Here is a 26396-nt window from a genome sequence, read left to right on the forward strand (position 1 = left end):
TGTTCTGCAGTGCTACCATCCTTATTGCTCGCAGCTCTTCTTTTATTGCGTTGAATCCGTTTACTGTAGAATTGATGGTCATCATGAGTTCCCATCTAGTTATCTGGAGCCATTTTGCGTTTGCGTAAGCCTGCAATCCTGGATGTATTATTGAGGAGAAGAACATTGCTGCTCTGCTGAATAGTCTGTGTTCTGGCGGAATCGAAGTGAGTGCCGTTTCCGACCTTCCCCATAGGTAATTTCCTGTCAGAGGTTCCCCTTGTCTTTTTCGTCTGTTTAGGACAGTTTCATTGCCGTTGGTCCTGTTCCCTGGCTCCCCCTGAGGCGGTGCAGATCTCTTATTTCTCTTGTCCCCTTCATCTATTTTGGGAAAGTTTGCCACATTCACATGCTTCTGGGGTACCACTAGCGATGGTACATTGACGTGCACCATCGTGCATACACCATTCCACAGAGGGGGCAGCGTATGATATGCCTTTTCTCCACAGGCCCAGTAATGGTCCATTATCACTGCTGTTCCTGCTCCCCCCTCAGGTAACTCCATCACGCTTCCACAATTGGTGTTATATCCTACGTCCACCTCTCCTTTATGTTGGTAGCATACTTTAGGTGCAGTCAACGGCAGTATTGTTATCGGGTCTTCATCCGTTTCTATCCATGTGAGCATGGGCACGTATTTGATCCAAGTTGTCCAACATCTGTGATTGTGCGCATCGATAGTTGAAATGGTTTCTTTTGTTATCATGTTGCTGCCAACCACTCCTATCTCCCATTTGTTGTCCAAGTATACTTTCCCCGTTATCGTCACCAGTGGCCTCTCCCAGCATCCTAATTTACCAGGGACTTCAGTGGCGTACCAATCACATGATAAATACTGCAGTGTTACTTTCTTTGTTTCTCCTTTTGCAGGACCACTTGTTATGTATCTAAATGCTTCAGCATGTAAACTGCTCTTGTGGTAACTCAAATAAGTCTTGAGGAAGTTGTTTTCGTATGGGTATGAGTCTCGTGTTTTCCACGTCATATGCACCACTGTTCCTTGAAATCTTCCTTTCGTTTGGAACAGTGCCAAGTATATTATGCACCGTGCCGTTTTTTCGTCTATTTCTGTGGCAACAAATGTTCGAGAAGCGCTCATGGCGTATGGTATTAATTAGCAAACGTAGCAGCTGTCTTCTGTTGTCTGCTTACCAATGCGGGTCATGTGTTGATACCATATGTTGTTTGAGACGTGTGCTGAATCTTGTATATAATTGTCAATACCTTTATTATCTGAGTATGTGCTGCGTTGTACTCTATTCTGCTTGTGCGCAATTTTGCTAATATGACCTGACGTAACACCTGTTGCAGCTGGGGATGGGGGTGTGTTAGGTTTGGGTACAGCAATAATATTGGTAGCATAGCTATACTGCCATACAGAGGCAGCTACGAACCCGGTGATTATCAAAATCCCTATTACTTTTATTACATATGCTAATTTCACCGGCATTTTGATCTTACCTTGCTGCAGTCCGGCAGCGAATTCTTGCGATGTTAGAGTTGCCCGCCTGAAAATTCTTAATATGCTGGTTAATGTTAGTTGTTAAGCTCTCCCTATCAAATAGTCATTCAGTGCCCAGGCGAAGAGCTGTTCCCACGCTATTCTGAGCGATCTATCTCTTAGGGCAGGTAAGTATGGGTGGAGGTGGGGCATCGAATATTCTATGGCCAAAAGGAATGCTGTGTAGTAAACTCGTACCCTTTTCCTTTTCAGGTACGTTGGCCTTTTTATTTCATATACAAATTGGTGTGACAATTCTTCTGGGTAGTTATCGTCTGAGGGTACCATCTACTCCTGGGCAGTGAATTTGTTAGTTATCTACTTCTTAGCAATACAATAATACGCGGTTCCTGCATGTGCGAGAGAAAAGAAAAGAGAGCATTCACGTGTTTACATGTGTATTTGTGCGAGGCAATGTCCTTTAGTACAGTTACTACTGTAATGGGTTCAGGTTGTCAGTGGATGGTGGGCAGGGGGTGTTTGCGTTTAACCGGTGGGCGTTGTTTTACTCTTTGAGCGTGTGATCATGGGGTGGGCTGGATGGGGATCACCCCTTTCTACTTCAATTATTGTCTCTGGGGAGTCTGGGGAGTGACAGGGTATGGTAATACTTGGGTCGCTGGCTGTGGTAGAACTTCCTTCTTCTGTTGTCGATGTTGTTGCTGTTCTCTCAATGGACCTGTCGGTGGCGCTGGGGCGGGTCTGTTGTCCGTAGATCTTTACGTCGTGTAGGTGGTTCCAGGCACGCTTGTCCTTTAACTTTACTGCTCTTGTTGATACCTCCTCTACCAGATGGGGACCCGTAAAGCGTGGGTCATTCCATCTCCTATTGAAGTTGCGAAGTAGTACGTGGTCACCTTTAGCAACCTTACACAGTCCTTCCTTTTCCAGTTCTTTATCCGCGTCTTCTTGTTGGCTTCTATTAGACCCGCCCCGTGTGCGCTCGAGCTGTTGAGACACAAACACTACACTAGTAATCAAAGAAGACACATATTGGTACATTTCATCACCCAGAACACTTGCAGTACTTTCATGGTCGGTAAATGCTCTTGACGTTGGCGTTAGGGGAAGGCGCATTTGACGTCCGGTAACCACCTCATGGGGAGTGAGGTGGTGGTCGGACCCTGGCCTATTCCTCAGCTCAAATAATGCTAATGGAAGACAATGGCCCTCATTACGACCCTGGCGGAAATCGAAAAACGATGGCGGAAATGCAATACCGCCATCGAATAGCGCTCGGTGCGACTATGACCCGTCACCGCAAAGTACGAAGCCATTAGCGACACCGTAGTGAACGCCAACGCTAACTGCACCAAGCACGCGCGCGCGCGCCATGCCAAACCGTAAACACCACCATGGCGCAAGGGTACGCCAATTCCGACCCTAGCGGACATGTACCTAAAGCCATCAAGCATGGCGGAATGTACCATTCCGCCATGGTGAGAAGTACGGCATCGCGAATCAACCGTAAACGGCCCCACTGAGTGCCTGTACACCGCTCCCTGCCCACAAAGTACAACTCCCCGTAGGTGCAATGAAGTCACAATGCAACCAGTGAAATGTACAAGTCACCCATGCATGCCAACGAACAAATGAAACACAAGAGGGGCCAATGGGAGCTGCAGGGCACAGATGGCACGAATACAGAAGCCATCCCAATGGACATGACCACAGTCCCCCACCAAGAAACGCACGCAAACACAGGCACCTGCGACCAGCAATATTCCTAAAATCACATCATTCCACCAGTCCACCTGGCTGACCGGCATCTGTTACACAAAACCCAATCCCCCGCCCCTGAGCATGACAACATTCAAACAGTCATATTGGCAGCCCCCATCCCTGACCTCACGGGCTTCGTAGGCAAACGCGCCCAGTACAGTACCACGCAACTAAACTCCGAAGCTGGAACCCAATGCAGATCTCCTCACAATACATCGCTCCCCAAATAGGTATATGCCACATCACTTGCAAAGAAGAACGCTACACGGGCCAAATCAGAATAGAAATTTAATGCACAACAAAATCACCAAGCCCATACAGCCATCAGGCCATGAACTCCAAAACACATTTCACCATTGTGGGCTGCATCTGCAAGAAATGACCAGCCACTACTTGTGTGACGCCCTGTTCCATCATGGTACACAGAGCCACATTCACGTACGAAAAGGCAACATGGAAGCGCACAGAACCGCAGGGCCGGCCCAATGGGGAGGCACTAGTCCAGCTGAAAGGCCGAAATGTTGCTCCGAGCCACCAGTACTGCGTAAGGGCATGTGGCCCATTGGCGATCGTCCCATAAGATCGTAATGCTGCTCCACTGATTAACACGAAGCAGCAGGTGTCGGGAGTAAAAGCCATCTGCAGGAGTGGCATACAGATGGCAGTGGCAAAAGGGGAGGAGATACCTGTCAACCAAAAGAAAAGAAAAAGAACAGAATGGCCATCAGAACTACATCCGAACAACTCACTTCAATGATCACACTGAATCCACAGCCATATGCATGCTAGCCCACTCCAAAGGATCATCACCACCCCAAAACAACTTGCGACTCATAACCATCTATATCGAGGTGTAAACACCATCACAAACGAGTGTACCTGTGCATGCGTCTGTGAAAACAGAATCCATCAGATGGGATTGTTAACGTGCATGGACACAAGTGTCTGAAGGCGCGTCGAGAAAGGGAGGGCTCAACAAGGCCAGATAGACGATGGTCCCACTATGGCAGCCCTGCATCACATAGCGCAGGGGAGGCGGATAGATTCCAAGAAGCCCTGAACATGGCAAACTCTGTATCAAATCATCTGCCCATGCATCCATTCATCATTCCCTCATCCCGGTATAAAAACGCCAGAACATTTACTCACATAACATTAGAAATATCCATTGAGTCTGTGCGTTATGCAGCCTGCAAAATCCACAGTGCCCCAGCCCGTAATTCCAGTGTTGTGAAGTAACATGTATTTGGGAACGTCCGGCCTCATCGCCCACGTCGCTATTGCGCATCCCAAACTATTCATATCAATCATTGCTTCCTCGCCATGGCCCCTGTCTCAAGGACATTGAACAATAGAACGTTATATTTGCAGTCAGACCTGTGGGCATCTCCTCGCCGCGAGCTGAAAACCGAAAGCTCCGCCCTTCGAATTCCTCATTTGCAACATCACGTCGAAAAGGCATCTGTGGCCGTTTGAAATCACAAATTAATCCATCTAGTGCGGCTGTGTGTGAAAATGGCAACTGCCTTCACCCACAAATGGGACGCCCCGCCCGTCAGTGCAACTCGGTACAGTGATGCATGAGGGCCCACCGTTACTCGAGTACTACGTTCCACTGACCCTTCACAAGTCTGTTCGCGACGGCAAAGATTGTATGTGAAACAATGGGACCATAGCCGAATGTACATATCAACAAATGTTACACGGCCATCGGGTACAAATACATGATTGCAATAGCAAGATGCCATTACCGAATTGCAGCGTTGTGTGCGGGACGTGCTCGGCCAAAGGGGAGAGCAGCTTGCACAGGTGGAATGAATCACCACAGGTGGAGGCCATACAGCCTGAAAACACATAAATTGCACACCCAGTCTCCTCCCACAACCACACACACTCCGAAATGCTACCGGCAGGACTCGCGATGTTGGCCCTGGGGGACCTGATAGCACTGCAAGTACTCCAACTCCAAGAAGAAGACGAACACCAACTACAACCGGCCGCACGGAGGAGACGCAGGAGGAGGAGGAGGGCAAGGCAGGGCCAGCAAGGGCCGCCAGCACAGCCACTACCACCACGCAGGCAGCCCGCAATCCCACGCCTCCGAGCACATCCGTTCAACCTCACTGATGAGCAGATCCACACCCTCTACCGTTTGGACCGGGACACCATAGCCGCCATTGTGGACATGACACAGGCTGACCTTGTCAGCATGATAGATAGCCCAACCGCCATCCCACCCCTACTGAAGGTGGTGTCTGTACTCCACTTCCTGGCCACAGGCACCTACCAGCACACAGTCGGACAGTTGCATGGCATATCACAGCCACTGTTCTCACGGACACTATTGCAAGTGCTCGATGCCCTCCTGCAGCACGCAGACGACTACATCTCCCTACCACGCTCGGAGCAGGAAATCACAAACACGAAAGTGGGATTCCATGCACTTGGCGGCATACCGGGTTGCATTGGTGCCATCGACTGCACCCATGTTGAATTGGTCGTCCCACATGCCATGGAGGCCCAGTACCGCAACCGAAAACAATTTCATTCCCTGAATGTACAAATGGTGTGTGACTCCAACAGGATCATTATACATTGTTGTGCCCGATTCCCTGGATCAACCCATGATTCTATGGTCTTGAGGAACTCTACAATACCACGCTACATGGAGCGACACGCAGGGAACAGATTCTGGCTACTCGGTGAGTCTCATTACATGCATGATAATGTGGGGTATGTGATTCGGCAATGACCTGGCAGGAAGGGGGGGGTGGTGTGCGTACGTAGCAATGGCATTCCACATAATCCGTTTATCGTCCACATGCAGGTGATGCTGGATATCCACTGAAGAGATGGCTCCTCACACCAGTCCGGAACCCACGGGACCAGCATGAGGAGGACTACAACCATGCCCACTCACGTACCCGTGTAGTCATTGAACAGGCATTCGGCCTACTGAAGACTCGTTTCCGCTGCCTCAGCAGGTCTGGCGGGGCACTCCTGTACCGCCATGAGAAGGTTGCAAAGATGGTGATGGCATGTGTCATGCTCCACAACATGTGCGTACGTAGAAATGTGCCCATGCCCCCTGACGCAGAACTGCAAGCACCTGATGATGGTCATGATGAGGGTGGGGATGTGGCAGCACCTCAAGGAGTCTGGGAGGCACCGGAGGGCCGTGACATTCGTCAGCATCTCATTGATGCATGCTTCTAGCACTCACGCCTGGTGGCTGATACATGGACACGGTACTCGTGGCACTGTGTGTGTCTGGTACATGCACAATATGGACTGTACGCCTATGATGGCCTAGTACACAATGATCATTGTCCACACATCACATTGGTTGATCGTGCACTGTTTATGGCATATGTGATATCATATTGAACACCCTATCGACCCGCCACCCAAGTGAGCCCAACACACCCCCTCCACCCTCCTACCTCCCCCCCGAACACCAGTGTCCAAAGATGCTCATTGTCAGTGGGCTGTCGCTATTGCAAGCCCCCTCTGCGGGTATCAGGGGCACCCCTGCCTGTGGAGCGCAGGTTCCTCCCAGATCTACGTTGGGGGCTGCCCTGGACGGAACTTGCAACGGATGATGTCTCTGCCTGCTCACGTCCATGCATGTCCCTAAGGGTTTGTGAGAGCTCAGTGAGCACACGGCGCACTGCGGCAAGTTCGGCACATAAGTCTGTGGACGTCGCATGCAGTTCCCCCCTCAGGCTCTCGGTGCTTCTCTCCATTTGGACTCTCAGGCTCTCGGTGCCACTCTCCATTTGGACTCTCAGGCTCTCGGTGCTAGTCTCCATTTGGACTCTCAGGCTCTCGGTGCTACTCTCCATTTGTGCCCTTAGTGTCTCTGTACTTCTCACCATTTCTGCCCTAAGTGTCTCAGTTGATGTTTCTATGTCTGCCTTAGTGCCCCCACATTCATCGGCATGGTCCTTGAGGAGCGTGGCCAGTTGCTGCTGTTGCACGATTAACTGGTCGAGGGACTGTTGCCTCTGCTGGGCCATGGCCATTTGCGGGGGTGTCACAGAGGGGCTGTTGACCTCATGTTGCCTTGCCACAGGGCTTGTGGGGGATGGCCAGTCGTCGTCTTGTGGGTGCCCCTGCGTGGTATCCTCATGTTGTACGGGATGGGACAGACAGGGGGATTGGGACAGGTCATGGATGGATCTGACTTCGACATCCCCGTCTTCTGTGTCGGAGCATGCTGCCATCAATGGGGTGTCACCTATGGTGCTGCTGCCACCAGAGGCAGTGCCTTCTGTGGCATCCGTTGGGGGGACCTGTGGTGGTGGTGTTGTGGGCATGCTGGCTGCTGGGGTGCCTGTTGATGTTCCCTCCTCTGTGCTGCCACCTGATTTGTGCTGCTGCCGTGTCTTGATGCGTGCAGCTGAGGTGGAGGGTCTTTGGCCGTTGGTCTTGGCCCTCTTTGCAGGTGTGCTGGTAGGGGTGTCCTGATGCTCGTCGTTTGGATCGGACCCTGTGGTGGAGTAAAGGAGGGCGAGGGTTATTAATGGGTCTGTGGGTATTGGAATGGCATTGTATCACATGCATTGGGGTGGTACCTGAGGGTGATTTGGGTCGGGGCCTTGGAGGTGCTTTCATTTGTGTGTGGAGTGAGGGTGCAGTTGTTTGGCAGCCTGCAGTTAGGGTGTGCCTGCTGCACGTGTAGTGGGTGTTTTAGGGTTTTTTAATTATTTATGTATTTATTGTGAGTTTTAAAGTGCGCTATCAGGCCGATGTGTGTGGACGTTCTCCTGGACATGTGTTTCTGTTGCACTATGTGGACACATGGTACTTCACATGATTGGACATTGTGGATTTAGCATTGTTTTATTTGGCCCACCTACCTGAATCTTCGGATGTCTGCACTCCTTTCTCCATCCCTCCGACTCCCTCTATGCTCTCCATTCCGATGGTGGAGGCACAGATTTCTTCCCAGGGGGTCAACTTGATGGGTGATTCAGGACCTCCCCCGGTGGCTGTGGCAATGTTGCGGTTGGCAGAGAGTATGCTGCGGACGCGTATCCGCAGGTCGTCCCATCGCTTTCGGCATTGCTGTGGGGTGCGGGGTGCGGTCCCCACCGCACTTACCCGCTGTGCCACCAGAGCCCATATGGCCTTCTTGTTTGCAAGTGCCGTCCTGGTCATTTGCGTGCAGAAGACGATGGCAGCATTCTCCTGGAGGGTCTCTGTTAGCACGGTGAGTTCCTCACGGGAGAAGTGGACCTGCCGCTTGCGGTCGCACGCTTTCTTCGCTACTTTTCCCATTTTTCTTGGTTTCGCTAGGGTGGATGACGGGTTGGGGTGTGTCTCTGGGTAGTGTTTTTAGTGGTTGTGTGGTTTTAGTGGTTTTATAGGTGTACGGCGGGATGTTTCCCGTTCCGGGCCCATGTTTTAACTTCCGTTTCCGTATATTTCCGGTCAACGTACTTTCCGGTAGGCGCACACTGCGGTGTCCGCTGTGATGGGTGGCGGTATTGCACCTAGGGCGCCGTACGGCGGCGGTGTGGGCCGTTTTGGGGTCATTTCCGCCATCGCGGACTTTGCACTTCCGCCATGCCGTGGTGCTCGTGCCCGATGGGTCGGAATGGGCCGCACTTTGCTCCATCGTGCAATGGCGGAAACGCTATTTACGCTGTGGCGGTCCGGTCAGTCACTTTCCGCCAGGGTCGTAATGAGGGCCAATATAACCAACTCTTCTTTGTTGTTTGCTGTATCTTTGCAATTGCCTCCTTTAATAGGCCATTCAGGCGTTCACATACACCGTTGGCCTGTGGGTGGTATGCACATGCAAATTTATGTTTAATGTTCAGCAGCGATGTGATGTGCTGAAACATCTCGTTTGCAAAATGTGGGCCGTTGTCTGACCTTAACACCTCGCACACTCCCCACCTGGGGAAGACCTCCCTCACTAAGAACTTGGCTGCTCTAAATGCATCTGGGTGTGAACAGGGCCCTGCCTCAATCCACCTAGAGAATGGGCATACTACTACAATCATATACCTATTTCCTTGACATATATTGATCATATCAACATAGTTAATGTGGAGATGCCGGAAAGGTCCCTCTGGCCGGGGTATAGTACCTCTTATCACCTTTAGAGTGTGGCCGGCCGTAAACTGTTGACATGTGATACAGTTACTGATAAAATTCGACACATGCGAATTTAACTCGGGGCAGAACCAGTCTTCCCTAATTCGTGCCACCCTGGCGCCATAGTGCGTCAGTTGGGGACATTGTACATCCTCTTTTTACCCATATTTCCTTTTCGGCCATTGGTGCAGCCGCTTGTAGCTCCATAATCTGTGTGGCTGGGAGATGGGTGTACCCTTTTCTTAACAACATCTCTTTTGCTATTCCCCTCCTTCTCCCTCTCTGTGACTCAAGGGGGGTTCCATATCTCACCAAAGTATGCAGCATACTTCGCATGTGCGTCTGCTGCTGCATTCCCTTTTGAGACGTGATCTTCACCATTGGTGTGTGCGGTGCATTTTACTAAAGCTAGTTCCTGGGGGTCATTTATTACTTCAATCAGCTCAGCCAATAAGAGAGCATGTTGCACTGGGGTGCCATCAGCTCTCCTAAACCCTCTTCTACTCCATTTCGACAACCCTGAGTGGACAGTTGATGTAACATATGCGCTGTCGGAATATATAGTCACTCGTTTGTCAAAGCTTTCCTTCAACGCCAAGATCAGTGCGACCAGTTCAGCTGCTTGAGCGGAATAATGCTGTGGTAATTGTACACATTTCACTGCCACACACACCGGTACCTCCATCATTTTCAGCACTGCTGCCCCAGTCCTCCTCACACCATCCCCCTGATCGATGGTTGATGACCCATCAATAAATAACAGCTCACCCCCCTCTAGTGCGTTTTCCTCAACTTTTCTAGTACATGAGTACATTTCAGTTGTTTCAGTACAGTCATGGGCATAGTCTCCCTCCTCAATTACTTCTGATAGGAACCTTGCAGGGTTGACCGTGCTACATCTAACAATTTATAGTTCAGCTCTGGATAGAATGATCTCATAACCTGATGCCCTTTGCGTGGTTAGGGTGGATTTAGGTTTATTCAATATTGCAAAAAGTGCATGTTCCACAAATAGTGTAGTCGGGCACCCCATGGTTATTGTTGATGCTTTCTCCACCGCAAAAGCGGCTGCGGCGAGACCTTCTTCGCAGGGGAAGTGGCCTAACATTACTGGATCTAAGTTGCCTCTGTAAAATGCTACTGGTTTGTAGCCCATGCTTGTTTTTTGAGCCAACACGGCCTTCATTACTGCTGAGTCGCAATGTGAAAATATAAAAAATCGCCGCTCATAGTCTGGGGATGCCAGCACCGGAGCAGTTGATATCGCATCTTTTAATTCATCAAAAGCTTCTTTCATTTCCCTCGTCCACCCCAATTTGTTCTCCCCTTTATTAGCTTCCCGTAACGCCTCAAGCAGGGGCCCTATATATGAACTGTAATCAAATACCCAAGCTCTACAGTAGTTGCAGAGCCCCAGGAACTGCTGCAGTTCCCTTACAGTTTGTGGCATTGGAGTGGCCGAAATAGCTTGTGCTCTTTGTGGTGCGATCTTTCTTCCATGCTGGGATATAAGCTGACCAATGTAAAGTACCTGTTCCTGACAGTACTGTATCTTTTCCATGTCTACCTTGTAACCTTTGTCAGCCAATATTGTCAACATCTTTAATGAGTCCTCTCTGCATGTTTTTTCGTTTTTACTGCAAATTATTATGTCATCCACGTACTGCAACACCGTGCTTTCTACTTCAATGTTACCCAAATCCATCTGTATCACTCTGTTGAAAATTGAAGGTGATTCACAATACCCTTGTGGTAATCTGGTGTGCTTCCACTTAGCGTTTCTGTAAGTGAAGCTCGTCAGATCTTGTGAGTCTGGGTGTAATGGTATTGAGAAAAAAGCATTTTTAAGATCGATCACTGTAAATCGTGATGCTTCTGCTGGAATGCCACACAATATTGTGGCCGGGTTTGCAGCTACGGGATATTCCGCTTCTACTATGTTGTTCAAGGGCCTGAGGTCCTGTATAAAGCGCCAAGACCCTCCTTTAGCCTTGCGCACTGGGTACACAGCCGTATTACATGGTGATTCTGAGGGGACCAATATACCATTATTTATAAGGGCCGTTATGGTTTCATATATGCCCTCATCTGCCTCTTTTGATAGTGGGTACTGTTTTACTCTGGGGAGTATTGCGCCTTTTTTCAATTTTATTTTTACTCCCCCTATACTTTTTATGCAGCCCACGTCATAGGGGTCGGTAGTCCACAATGATTTGGGTACCTTTGACATATCCTCCTTAAAGAAAGGGACCGGGGTGCATGTGGGTGCCTCAAGTGCCATTGCTATTTTCTGTGCTACTTGTTTGTAGGCCACTCTTAGCCATATTTCCACACTCATCATAAACACCATTTCACCTTCCTCCTTGTCATCTGAAAACAGCTCTTCATCTGACACCTGGGTGAGCCTACATCCTTCTGCTAATGCTACCACTGCCCTTCATGCTCTTCCTTCTTTGTCTTGGGCATGTACAGCAATATAATCAGTTGTTGCAATAATGCTCTCAATATCCATTGAAACCACCTTCCCTTCTTGTTCATTAACAGGTGTTTCTGGTCTGAACAGATAGGCTGCTGGCCTTCTCCATATTTTCCCTTCTATCCCTGGCATCCATGCAATTGCCATGTCGGTTCCATACTGGAACAGTTCACCATCTACTGGCTCCGCCCTAATCGCTGTCTGTCCACAATATGCCTGCAAAATTTGCCGTGCTGTGAGCATGTTAATCCCTGGAGTAGAGCAAATTATGCCGTCCTCAGTAAAGGAGATTGTCATATTCAACCTGTTCATTATATCTCTCCCCAGTATATTTACTGGTGAAGCACTATAATATAAAAGTGGAACTGACAGATCGTAATCTCCAATAGATAAGGGAATGTTATCAGTAAAGGGAACCAACCCTCTAGCCCCAGAGAATCCTTGGGTGTTCATGGTCTCACCTGACATCTTAAATTTACCTTCCCTTATGCAAGACCGGGTCGCCCCGGTGTCAACAAGGAATGATAATTTTTTGTCACCTATCGTTACCTCTATGCGTGGTTCCACCGCACTATTAGGTGTTACTGACAGGATGGGACACACCAAGGCCGTCTGTGGGCTGTCCTATTGGGGGTACAATGACTGGCCATTCCCGGTATAAGGGTTGTGTCCCAAAACCGTCACCCTACCCAATTGCGTTTGTGGTATTTGTGGTTGTTGTGTGATCGCTACCTGTTGTTGTGGCAATGTTGGGGCTGTTGTTGTGTTAATTGTTGTTGTTGTTCATTTCCTTGTGGCAACATCTGCTGTTGTGGTATGCCTTGCTGTACTTGTGCGGGCCGTGGTTGTCCCTGATTACTCCATAATGGTGTTCCTGGTCTAACTCTACACGTGCGTGACATGTGCCCCAATAGTCCACAGCTCCAACACACCGGTGGTTCCCTATTCTGCCATGGAAAGCTCCCTGTGTTGTCCTGGTATACTGGTTGCCCTGTGGGATAGGGATTTCTAAATCCTCCCACCTGCGGTTGGGTACCATACCCGTACCCTCTCCCCCTCATAAATCCTCCTCTCCCCCTGTTATAATTGTAATATCCAGCTCCTTGCATTGGGTATCCTCCTCCCATGTTGGGCGTGTATGGTTGGAGTGGCGGCACCTGCTGTGTTGTAATCTGTGAAGGTGGTATTTGTGAGGAATCTTGTGCAGCCACTACTTGTGTGGGGCTTTGGGTCATTGTTGGAGGTGTAGTTATTAGTGCCCCTTCCATTGTGTACTTAGTAAGCTTTTTCTGTACTAGTTTAGCCTCTTCCGTTTTCCTGCCCTCTTCCTTTTGTTTCATTTTTCCTTGCCATGTCCTACAATGATGCACTATAGTCAGTTGTATTTCGGGCCATGGCTTTGCTTCCATTCCCACTACTTTCTTTAGTTGTTTCTGAACTCCTTCCGGGAGCCCTTGTACCAGTATATGGTAAAATATTGCTGGTGTTTTATCCCATTGTTCTCTAGTTTCCATGTGCCACTTCTCTTGGATTTCCTGAATATAATCAACAGGATCTTCGTTCTCATGCATTTTGCGAGATGTAATTGCTCCTATATCTGAGGTGTCTGGGTACTGTACCCTCAATGCCTGCCATAGTGCATGTCTGCAGTTTGCGAACGGTGCCCCATCGTGCGATGTATTTGTTATTGTTACCCCATGAAATCCCGCTCTTTTCCATATGTCATCCGCTCTATCCCCTAATATTGATATTAAAAGGCCCTTTACATCTCCTACTGCTAGCTTCTGTCCTGCAGTGTGTTTTTCCATTTCATATATCCATTTACCCGCACCTCCACTTAATGATGGGAGCCTACATTTGATATTTTCTTTATCGGTATGCTTCCAAGGAACATACTGTGGTCTAACCCCACCTCTCTCCAGCAGTGGCATTAAATTATGTTCCGTTTCACCCTTTGTGTTCCATAATATTGAGTCCTCACACCCTTCCTCCTCTTCTCTTTTCCCCTCATTTACACTTTCGTTTGTATTTCCCCTGCTCATACCTCTTTCTTCTCCATCTTTTCCCCTTCTTCCATCTTCCTCTGTATTTAATGTAGGCATGTGTACACCTCTTTCCTGCCTGCGACTAGGGAGGTCTCTAAGCCGCCATGTATAGGGTGTCAGTTCGTCTGTGAAAGGAGCTAGTTTTATTTTGCGTAACGAACGTGGGGTGGTTGAGCCTATAGGGTGTGATAGGGGAGGGCGTGATGGGGATGATGGGGATGGGGATGTTGCGTCCTCATTTGCCCGTCTTTCCTCTACTCCTGTCTTTCCCCCCTCGCATCTCTCCATCTCATCCTTTCTCCTACTGATCCATGGTGAGTCCATATTGGTCCGAGTGATGTATAGTTTATCTAAGCTTTCCCTTTCGCTCTTCCTCCCTTCACTTTCCACTCTCTCTTCCTCACTACAAAAGCTATTTATAAACGGCACCCCCCACTCGGTCTTTTTCCCCCTAATCGTTACTGTTTGTAAATCTATTAGGTCCAGTTCTCCTCTTTCTCTTTTGTCAACCGCTCCCCTTTGTGCTGATGTTGTTGCTACTTCTGTGTCATAATATATATTCCCCCATCTTCCACTCTCTCTTCCCCTATCTCCTCTTTCTCCTTCATACCTTTCCTCCATCTCCTTATTATTTTCCTCCCTCTTCCTTTTCAACTCCTCCATCACGTCACTTCTCATCTGTTCTAATATTCTCTCATCCTCTTTCTCCCTCTCCCATTTCGCCCTTTCTTTTTCTACTATACTCTCCATCACCCTCTCTTCTTCGTATTTCTTAGTTGATTCTGATAGTAACCTCCTCCTCCATATTGCCATTTCTTTTTCTTTTTCTTCTTCTTCCCTTTTCTTTTCCCGCAGTACTACTCTTGATACCCTTTCTGCTGCTGCTTTTACCCTGTCAGCTTCTCTCCTTTGCTCCTCAGTTCGTTCCCTTATTTTTTCCAATTCATCCTTACCTTCTTTCCTTTTCCTCGCTCTCTCTCTCTCTTCCCTCTCAAGCTGCTTGGTCAATTCATTCTGTTCATCCCTTAGTTTTGCTAATCGTTCCTCCAAAATCTCTTCCTTTTGTCTTAACAGCTCTTCCCCCCTCAATTCACTCTCCCTTGTATTATCCTCATCTGTTTTCTTCACTACCTCCCTCTCTTCTCCCGTTAATGAACCTCATAATTTTAATAATATCTGTGCAGCTACCCATTCATCATTTCCTATCTCCACAGTCTGGTCTTCTCCAGTCCTCCCTTCCCCTGCTGGCATTTTCCTATGAGCTACATATGGTGGAGGGCTGTATGCCGGGTTCGAGTATCCCTCAGCCGCCCTTAACTGTCCTCTTTCTATTTCTCCCAATTCTCTTAAAGGGTACAACCCCCCTCCCTCTGTTTTTACTCCCGCTACTATGGGTATATCATTGCTCGGTTCCTTTTTTATTTCATCTGCTTTATTATTCTTTTCTCCTCCCTCACCTCTGTTCCCCGTGTTCTTTGGGTCCTCATACCCCTGTTTCCCATTCTCTTCTTCCTCCTTAATCTCTGTTTCTTCTGGTATTTCCCCCATAGTGAATATTCCATTTGGTCCTGGTCGGGAACCCTGGAACATCCTCCATAAGTTAAACACCTCCATGTGGTTTGCCAACTTCTTCCCTTTATATGTATTGTGCAGATGATTTAATAGTGAATGTTGGGCATATGGATCGAAGCTACCGTTAGGCGGCCACGGCGTTAGCATTTTGTTATCCGTCCCCTGGGTCCATTGTATGCTATACTTAATCAGTTTCTCCCTATGGGGTGGCAGTGTTGTGCATATGTATTGTAGTGGCGTGGTGAGGGTGTTCCTCCACCCTCCTGATCCTGTTCCGTATGACATAGTAGCGCTCCACTCGCTACCCTCCCTTAATCTGGTGTCAGTTTATCCCACTTAGTAGTTTACAATATACAGCCTTATATCGTTACCTGGCCCCGTAAGTTTGGGGAAATTATAAAAATATAGTATGTTACATTTGTACATTTTCCTCTGCCCTTCTTCCTTTATACAACACCCTTACGGCCCCCTGCGGCCGAGGCGCACGTAGCCCCCTGCGGCTGCGTACCCCTTATTACGTGCTTATACAGTCGTCCTGTTTTCACGTGCTCCTCCCCCTTCTACACTTGCCGTGGCCGGCGTTCTCCGTGCGCAGCCACGTTCCCCGCTTTGCCTTTTTCTCGATCAACTCGTTTTACCGTTTGTCACCGTTTCTACTCCCTAACCACCGTTCTCTTCCTCAACACTCTCACAACGAGGATGCCTCGTGTTTGCGATATCCTATGAAAACCCTATTGGTGACGTCACCGATCACGTAGAGCTACTGGTAAGTTCTTCATATACTCTTTAAATCCAAAATACACCTGCAATCTACCCCCGTTAACCCCACAGCTGTCTTCCTGTCACTCCTGGAACAAGGTAATCAAATCAACACTATAATCGGACTGCGCACACTGCGTCGCCTCGCGTGTGATACGCCCCTCGACAGGAGGGCTTAACCAGCCAATTATCTTCCGTATTTAGGCAACTTAACTAGCTACCGCCTACAGGGAAACTTCATCTACCTATCGAGTGTCTTGCTCGAACAATAGGGATCCTCATCTACTCATTGATCAATAAATGCCAAATCGTAGGAAACCACACACACACACACCCTTACACATAGTCGCGGCCTAGGCCAATCAGTTTCTACGAGCGGCCGCACGTGATGTTTTCGTGCTCCGCCCCCTTCTCTCGCGTTACGTTGCCAACTGCTCTCGCGCTTGTTCAACTATCATTCATTCTATTCCTAACACTAAACTATCAAACCTTCGCCGTTCACCTGTGCAACACCTCCCGCCTCCCGTATTTAATTCTTCCCCCCTCCCTCACAATTTCACATTATTTGTTGTGCGTGACATGCTCACCAAGTTCTCCTGATGCGGGGCCGCTCGACTGCGTGCACCCCTCCAAGCGGCTCGCCACCTCCCCTCGTCTGGACCACGTCTGGACACTCGCCAACCGCGGGCGGGATACTTCTCAACCGGCTCCCGAGGGCCAATATTCGGATTGCGCTGTCCGGTCTTCTCGCAGTTCCGCGACGGTCCTGTAGTCCTCAGAAGGGGGCGACGGCAGAGGGGGCCGCGCCGCTGGGCCTTCTCGCAACTGGAGTGCCTGGAAAAAGTAAAAGTAAAAATGCCGATCTTAAACAGATCTCAGCAGTGCCTCCAGCTTGTCGGGGGAAATTCTGCCGGGGTCGGCCGGGCCGTCCGCAGACCTCCGGGCAGGGAGGCCCCAACTCCTCCCGTATATCCCAAAGGAGATAGAGTATGAGACACACACAAGAAGCAATGTGACTCTGCTGTTTATTAAACACAAACGGCAGGGATGGGTCAAGGATCATACGCGTCTGACCTGACACACACACAATCGTGGGGCTCGCAGGCCCTTTTTACTGTAGTATGACGCGCTACCTGCGTCACTTTAGAAAATTAACAAAAAACCTATCGCCACTCTTAATTGGTTGCTCGAGTGGTAGGGTTAGTATAGCATACGTATAGAGAATAATGTGAGTGGCCGAGGGTTAGTCAGGTGATATATCTGGGTTGTCCCTACAATTAGATGCATGAGAATTGTTATATGAAGACTCCTAATGGTTGGTTGATGTTAATGGCGTCAGTGATAAGAGCCCCATGTTCTGATTGGTGCGCCCGTGAGCTTCCCAGCCTGGGACCATCGCTGTTCCCAGCTCTCGGTGTACCTGCAATTTGCAACAATGTTTCACTATTGGTACATGCAGACAATGTGAAGACTTATTCATGAGCTGGACGGCCGACTACTCCCACCGTTACAGATGTCCATGGATCCTTTCAAGTGTATCTGCCTGTGTCTCGTAACGAGGGATCCAGACGCCTCCTTCCTCCTGGGTTTGGCATCTCGTCAGGTTCGGCTTGGTCACGTGGGATGGGACCGTGTTTGAGGCAGAATTCTGCACAATTAATATTGTTTTTCCACTGTGTGTCTGGTTTGATTGCAGGTGCGACTTTGATGTTGGTGCGCGGCGTGCGAGGTTGCAACATCGTGCCCTTGAGGGTCTGCTTTTGGATTGTGGGTTTGCAACATTACGCCCTTGGCTGTCTGCTTTCCCCAGGCTCATTCTGCAGGATCAGCAACCTGATTCTTGTTCTGTTAATCGTCCACGAGAGCTCTTGCTTGCGGCCTACTCAGGCCTAGTATATAGGTGGAACCGTCTGGTGCACAGGCGCTTTAGGTTATAGTCTCATATTGTCTTATGACCAGTATCGTGTCTTTGTTATAATTCTCATTACGGCACCTAAGTGTAGGAGAAGCGTAAGCAAGCTCTTTAGATGAGTTCATGATGCGTCTTGCGTTTCTGCATTTCTGAAAGCCTATATGGAAAATAATAAAGATGCACGTCCGTGAGTATGTCTGTCGCCTACGTCATAGCACTGAGTATATTCTTCATGTAGATTGGTGCGGGAGTGTCCAGTGTGTATGTTGGCACAGGTGTGTTATCCGTTGGCTAGGTCGTCATGGCATCTCTAACGACGTATAGTTTTAGTCCAGTTGATCCATGCCGCAGGCATCGGCATGGGCAGGGCGGGCTGCTGGGCAGGCAGATGGACACATCCGTATGTTTCTGTACCAGGGTATCTGGTCGTCTGGTAGATGGGCAAACTCTTCTCGTGGTGGGTGCTTGGGCCGTGAACCTTTAGGCCAGGCGCGAGAGGGGAAAGAGGGGAGTCTGTTTTTCCATTTTCCCACTTCAGTACTCTGGGTAGCAACATTATTTTGAAACACGTGACCAACTGACCAAATACAGTTTTAGCTTTACCCATCTCAGAACCTGTGTTTCCATGTCTGCATGTAGAGGATACATGTTAGCTTTCACAAGCCCCTCTGCTTATTTTAGGAGAATGTTTCCATGATACCTATACCTTGACAGTTCCCATTTCATTGACCAGTCTAAAGCAAAAACTGGAGGATTGTAACATATTTAGTTTGATTGATATTATATCGAAACAATCTGCCAGACTGCTGGATTGCAGTAAAAAGGGCTGGTAGTGACACTTCCAAATCAATTGTAGATACATTTTATCAACAGAATACAGGGCTATGCTGCATTGCCTTTCTGCAACATTTACTCATTGTATTTACCCATTTGTCAAGTCTCTACCATACCACCAGACGTTCGAGGGCCAGACTAACAAGCAAATGGTGGGCATCCCTGCCTAGTCTCCCAGTGAAGCCGAAAGTACTCTGATCCGGCTCTATTTGCATGCACGCACACCTCCTGGGCATTGTACAGCTCCTTGATCATTCTGATTAATGTTTCCCCAAAGCTAAACTTTGTCAGAGTTTTGAAAAGGAAGCCCCAATATACTCTTATCAAATGCCTTCTCATCATCCAGTGACGTTGTTAGAGTTGGCAACCAACTATCCTTCGAGATGCCTGGAGGCCAATCAGTAGACTCATTCCTTCCTGTTTTCCAATTCTCCTCCACTAACAAACTCAAACTGCTCTTTATTCACCAATAATCATGTTCATTTTGAGTGTGTGTTTGCCTAGACTTCGGCGTAGATGCTTACATCACTCTATGTAAGAATCTACATAGAGTGATGTACTCCACATACACCACATCACTCTATGTAAACACTGCTGGTTTCACACCCCCAGCCAAGCGAACTCCTTAGGTCTAAGGCAGCCACATCCCGTCTGGATAAATCCTGCCAGAACGAACACATATTCCTGACCCCTCAATCACCACACCTATCGCTAGGAAGAAGCTATTACACGCTCAAGCTGCACACATACCTGGTGCTCACACGCACCTTTAACTCTCCCTACTCCCTCCACTGATCTGAACTTCGGTTCCCAAGGGTGTTCAACCTACCAGCGCCTTCAGACCATACCAATGGTATATAAGGCGCTATATAAATGAAAAATAACATAACATAACATAACATGCACATTAATAAGGGAGATGGGTGTACTGGGAGCATTCATCCACTGGTTTACCCTCCTGTAGAATCACTGTCATCAGTATCTTCCCCTGGCTTAGAACCAATTTGCTACTCTCAGCATTCTCTCTGAATTTCTCCAACAGCAGTGCTAATATTGGCTCACGAAAAACATCTTAAAAGTTTTCACAATGAAGCCATCAAGACTGAACCTTTGCCATTCGTCATCAGATTTGAAGCAGGCTCTACATCTTCAATTTCAATAGATGCCTCAAGTTCCAAAGACTGCAGCCCCTATTTGTGTGGTTGACACCTCATCTAAGAACATCTACATCTCATCCAACATAGCAAGCACAGTCATATTCCTAAATTCAGCAAAAAGGTTCTCTATTGTGTCCACATTTGTGGAATTAGTCATCTCGATTTCAGCTACCCAGTTTGTAGTCTGTTCTTGCACATGCTGATATGTCAGCACCAGGAGAAAAAAAATGTCCCCCTCCCAGATATCATGGTTGACACCCCTGCAACACATTTCTGCAACACATTTCTGCTTTATTTGTGTATTCTTAATTTACCATCTATTTCAATGTTTTGAATTCCTCTGGTTTGTTTCATTTGGGGTTTGCTGATGAACCCCAAATAACATTAATGCACCATTGTGTCTCTTTATCTACTTCTTAGCTAGTCAAACTTCCAATCTTTGCATGCAGTTATCAGAAATTACAATATGTTTCCATGTGGCTATCAATGTACACATGTTATAATACATTTTGCTAACAGTATTGAGTCAATCTTAGAAAGGGAGTCATGTGCTTGTGAGAAAAATGAATGCTCTATTTAATGTTTCAGTCTCCAGATGGCACATAACCACATGTGTCTTAACATCTCATTAATGGATTCCCCGCTCAACAATCACTTGCAACAACCTCTTCCACACTTGTCCATCACAAGGTCCAGAGGGACATTTAAATCCCCAGCTATGCTCACTTCCCTCTATAGTTACCTTCCGCCTTACCACTCTTCCATCATCATCTCTATATTCCTTAATAATCTTACGGTTCAGGTGCTTGGAGAATCAACAGGCCTCGCCAAGTGAATTCCTTGAATTTGGTCTTGAGGCATGTATGCCCACTTAGTCTTTCAAAATCCTTTCATATGTTCTAGTTTAAATGAGTGTCATGTGGGAAAGCTACATATGTTGTTTTCTTTCTTAATAGGTAGAGTACTTGTCTTCTTTTATCTCGTCTATTTAACCCATTGGAATTCAAAGAAGAAAGCACATCCTACTGCAAGATTCTTAGACATTCAATAATTGCCCTCCACTATATATTAACTGGACACAGGGCTCAATTCTGAGCTTGTGATAAAAGTAGTGAAGAAAGCAGACATTCCCTCCAGTTTCCAGGACCAACATTCTGATGTGGATGGAAGGATTGGAGGGGAGATGCTGTGCTTTCCAGCACCAAAAGCTGCTAAAATGTCTTGTTGCGGGACAAACATATGCACCAGTTGCACACTTCCTTAAATGACTGTCACTTTTCGAATTTGTGACGGTGTCCTTAAGCATTCAGCTAATTAGAAAAGTGGTGCTGCAGTTCGGGAAATGCTATTTTTGTAAAGGAAAACATGTGCACTATAGTTGAACAACACCTATCAATTGCCATATTTTGAAACGTGTTTTTTTGAAATGCAAAAGCAGGGCTCTGCCAGGAGAATACTTTTACAGTCCCTGCCTTGCATTGCTGCTGGTTACCAGGACCGTTGTCAGGCCATACATCATGCACAAGCAAACGCTGAGGCTTCTATGTCCCTACACCACATTATGTCTTTGTTAGAATATGGTGCATTTAAGAAAAGTGTTCCTCCTTCATGGTGAAACACTTTTTCTATTATAGCAAGCACCTTAGAATTGAGCCCCCAGCCGTGAACACTAAAGTTGGTATCCATCATATTCTCACTTCTTGTACTCCACTAGAAAGATAATCCGGAAAAGAAAAAAACAAATTGGAAAGGTAAAAAAAAAACACATATATGCATGTTAATAGTTTCTTCCTATGAACACATGAAGCACTTCCGTCTGATTCTGTTACCGTGGCCATATTCCAGCCTGACCAGTACTGATTCAATAATGTATTCCATACCCCTCCCCACTATGACATAGAGGCTAAGAGAGTCACCTTCATGATCCATTAAGCTATTTCAAGATGAGGCAATTTCTGAAAAGTGTGCTCGGCTACTCCTCCCCACTTCGGTGGTGTCCCGTAAGGTTCACCTCAATCCTAGAATGCATGCTAGCTGTAATGTCAGATGACACATCTGACTTCGCACCAATACAACTTCTTTCCAATACAATCCCAAGTGCTTCGTCGGATGGGAATTGAGCAGCTCCAATCAGCTAATACTGACCTTTCATGAAATTGGACATCAGATTATCAGGGTAATTCATAGAATTTCGCAGAAAAGTGTCGCAAGCGGCTGGCGCAGTGTCCGCGTGCGATTGACTGCCCCAGGCACGTGCGCTAAAACCGATTTCCGCGCACAGCGTATTCATGGATTTTAGGCTCCCAAACCAGCCGTGGCGCAGAGAATCGCAGCGACCCTGCAGCAGCGCCAGTAACGTCCCCAAGAACGCCCTCGCGCAAGGAAAAGCCATCAAAATCGCTAAATCATCGCAAAGGGCTGCGCTAACCCTGGACCAGTTCACCGGGCTGGCAAACAGCAAACGCCAAGCGGGGAACGTGTATTTCAGAGGTGCGCGGGAAGTTCCACACGCGATTGGCCCCGTGCAAGCAGGGTACGTGTATTTCAGGGGTGCGCGGGAAGTTCCACACGCGATTGTCCCAGTGCGAGCAGGGTACGTGTATATCAGGGGTGCGCGGGAAGTTCCACACGCGATTTCATCAGGATATGTGTATTTCAGGGGTGCGCGGGAAGTTCCACACGCGATTGGCCCCGTGCAAGCAGGGTACGTGTATTTCAGGGGTGCGCGGGAAGTTCCACACGCAAATTCAGCAGGGTACGTGTATTCCAGGGGTGAGCGGGAAGTTCCACACGCGAATTCAGCAGGGTATGTGTATTTCAGGGATGCGCGGGAAGTTGCACGCGCGATTGGCCCCGTGCAAGCAGGGTACGTGTATTTCAGGGGTGCACGGGAAGTTCCACACGCGATTGGCCTAGTGCGAGCAGGGTACGTGTATTCCATGAGTGCGCGGAAAGTTCCACAAGCGATTTCGGCAGGGTACGTGTATTTCAGGGGTGCGCGGGAAGTTCCACACATGATTGGCCTAGTGCGAGCAGGGTATGTGTATTCCATGGGTGCGCGGGAAGTTCCACACGCGATTTCAGCAGGGTACGTGTATTTCAGGGGTGCGCGGGAAGTTCCACACACGATTTCAGCAGGGTATGTGTATTCCAGGGGTGCGCGGGAAGTTCCACACGCGATTTCAGCAGGGTACGTGTATTTCAGGGGTGCGCGGGAAGTTCCACACGCGATTGGCCCAGTGCGAGCAGGGTACGTGTATTTCAGGGGTGCGTGGGAAGTTCCACACGCGATTTCGGCAGGGTACGTGTATTTCAGGGGTGTGCGGGAAGTTCCACACGCGATTGGCTCAGTGCGAGCAGGGTACGTGTATTCCATAGGTGCGCGGGAAGGTCCACACGCGATTTCAGCAGGGTACGTGTATTTCAGGGGTGCGCGGGAAGTTCCACACACGATTTCAGCAGGGTATGTGTATTCCAGGGGTGCGCGGGAAGTTCAACACGCAAATTCAGCAGGGTACGTGTATTCCAGGGGTGCGCGGGAAGATCCACACGCAAATTCAGCAGGGTACGTTTATTTCAGGGGTGCGCGGGAAGTTGCACACGCGATTTCAGCAGGGTATGTGTATTTCAGGGGTTCTGGGGAGTACTACACGTGAATTGGCCGTGTGGGTCCTCCCAGGTGTACGCTCCACAACCTCCACGGCCCCTGCAGGCAGCCCACACCACGGGGGACTACCCTGCACCCCTGCTCATGTCCCGCAGGCAGCCCATCCACCATGGGCATGCCCCCCAGCCAACCCACATGTCACCTTGCACTACTGATCAACTATGCATGTCTCCCACCACCCCCACCCCCCAGCAGTGCATGGGCAGCCTCCACCAGGCCCCCACTCATGTCTCCCACCACCCCCACCCCCCAGCCACCAGGGGCAGCCTCCACCAGGCCCCCACTCATGTCTACAACCACCCCCACCCCCCAGCCACCAGGGGCACCCTCCACCAGGCCCCCACTCATGTCTCTCACCACCCCCACCCCCCAGCAGTGCAGAGGCACCCTCCACCAGGCCCCCACTCATGTCTCCCACCACCCCCACCCCCCAGCCACCATGGCCAGCCCCCACCAGGCCCCCACTCATGTCTCCCACCACCCCCAGCCCCCAGCCACCAGGGGCACCCTCCACCAGGCCCCCACTCATGTCTCCCACCCACCCCCACCCCCCAGCCACCATGGGCACCCTCCACCAGGCCCCCACTCATGTCTCCCACCACCCCCACCCCCCAGCAGTGCAGGGGCACCCTCCACCAGGCCCCCACTTATGTCCCCTATCACCACCACCCCCCAGCCACCAGGGGCAGCCTCCACCAGGCCCCCACTCATGTCTCCTACCACCCCCAACCCCCAGCAGTGCAGGGGCAGCCTCCACCAGGCCCCCACTCATATCTCCCACCACCCCCACCCCCCAGCCACCAGGGGCAGCCTCCACCAGGCCCCCACTCATGTCTCCCACCACCCCCACCCCCCAGCAGTGCAGGGGCACCCTCTACCAGGCCCCCAATCATGTCCCCTATCACCACCACCCCCCAGCCACCAGGGGCAGCCTCCACCAGGCCCCCACTCATGTCTCCCACCACCCCCACCCCCCAGCAGTGCAGGGGCAGCCTCCACCAGGCCCCCACTCATGTCTCCCACCACCCCCACCCCCCAGCCACCAGTGGCAGCCTCCACCAGGCCCCCACTCATGTCTCCCACCACCCCACCCCCCAGCAGTGCAGGGGCACCCTCCACCAGGCCCCCACTCATGTCTCCCACCCACCCCCACCCCCCAGCCACCATGGGCACCCTCCACCAGTCCCCCACTCATGTCTCCCACCACCCCCACCCCCCAGCAGTGCAGGGGCACCCTCCACCAGGCCCCCACTCATGTCAAACACGGCCCCCACCCCCCAGCAGTGCAGGGGCACCCTCCACCAGGCCCCCACTCATGTCTCCCAGCCACCATGGGCACCCTCCACCAGGCCCCCACTCATGTCTCCCACCACCCCCACCCCCCAGCAGTGCAGGGGCACCCTCCACCAGGCCCCCACTCATGTCTCCCACCACCCCCACCCCCCAGCAGTGCAGGGGCACCATCCACCAGGCCCCCACTCATGTCCCCCTGCACCCCCACCCCCCAGCAGTCATGGGGCAGCCTCCACCAGGCCCCCACTCATGTTCCCTTGCACCCCCACTCCCCAGCAGTCATGGGGCACCCTCCACCAGGCCCCCACTCATGTCTCCCACCACCCCCACCCCCCAGCAGTGCAGGGGCACCCTCCAGCAGGCCCCCACTCATGTCTCCCACCACCCCCACCCCCCAGCAGTGCAGGGGCACCCTCCACCAGGCCCCCACTCATGTCCCCTATCACCACCACCCCCCAGCCACCAGGGGCAGCCTCCACCAGGCCCCCACTCATGTCTACCACCACCCCACCCCCCAGCCACCATGGGCTCCCTCCACCAGGCCCCCACTCATGTCTCCCACCACCCCCACCCCCAGCCACCATTGCCAGCCCTCACCAGGCCCCCACTCATGTCTCCCACCACCCCCACCCCCCAGCCACCAGGGGCAGCCTCCACCAGGCCCCCACTCATGTCTCCCACCACCCCCACCCCCCAGCCACCAGGGGCAGCCTCCACCAGGCCCCCACTCATGTCTACCACCACCCCCACCCCCCAGCCACCAGGGGCACCCTCCACCAGGCCCCCACTCATGTCTCCCACCACCCACACCCCCCAGCAGTGCAGGGGCACCCTCCACCAGGCCCCCACTCATGTCTCCCACCACCCCCACCCCCAGCCACCATGGCCAGCCCCCACCAGGCCCCCAATCATGTCTCCCACCACCCCCACCCCCCAGCCACCAGGGGCACCCTCCACCAGGCCCCCACTCATGTCTCCCACCCACCCCCACCCCCCAGCCACCATAGGCACCCTCCACCAGGCCCCCACTCATGTCTCCCACCACCCCCACCCCCCAGCAGTGCAGGGGCACCCTCCACCAGGCCCCCACTCATGTCCCCTATCACCACCACCCCCAGCCACCAGGGGCAACCTCCACCAGGCCCCCACTCATGTCTCCCACCACCCCCACCTCCCAGCAGTGCAGGGGCAGCCTCCACCAGGCCCCCACTCATATCTCCCACCACCCCCACCCCCCAGCCACCAGGGGCAGCCTCCACCAGGCCCCCACTCATGTCTCCCACCACCCCCACACCCCAGCAGTGCAGGGGC

The sequence above is a fragment of the Ambystoma mexicanum genome, chromosome 2p (assembly GCF_040938575.1).
Source record: "Ambystoma mexicanum isolate Mex_15411 chromosome 2p, UKY_AmexF1_1, whole genome shotgun sequence".
NCBI classification, from domain to species: Eukaryota; Metazoa; Chordata; class Amphibia; order Caudata; family Ambystomatidae; genus Ambystoma; species Ambystoma mexicanum.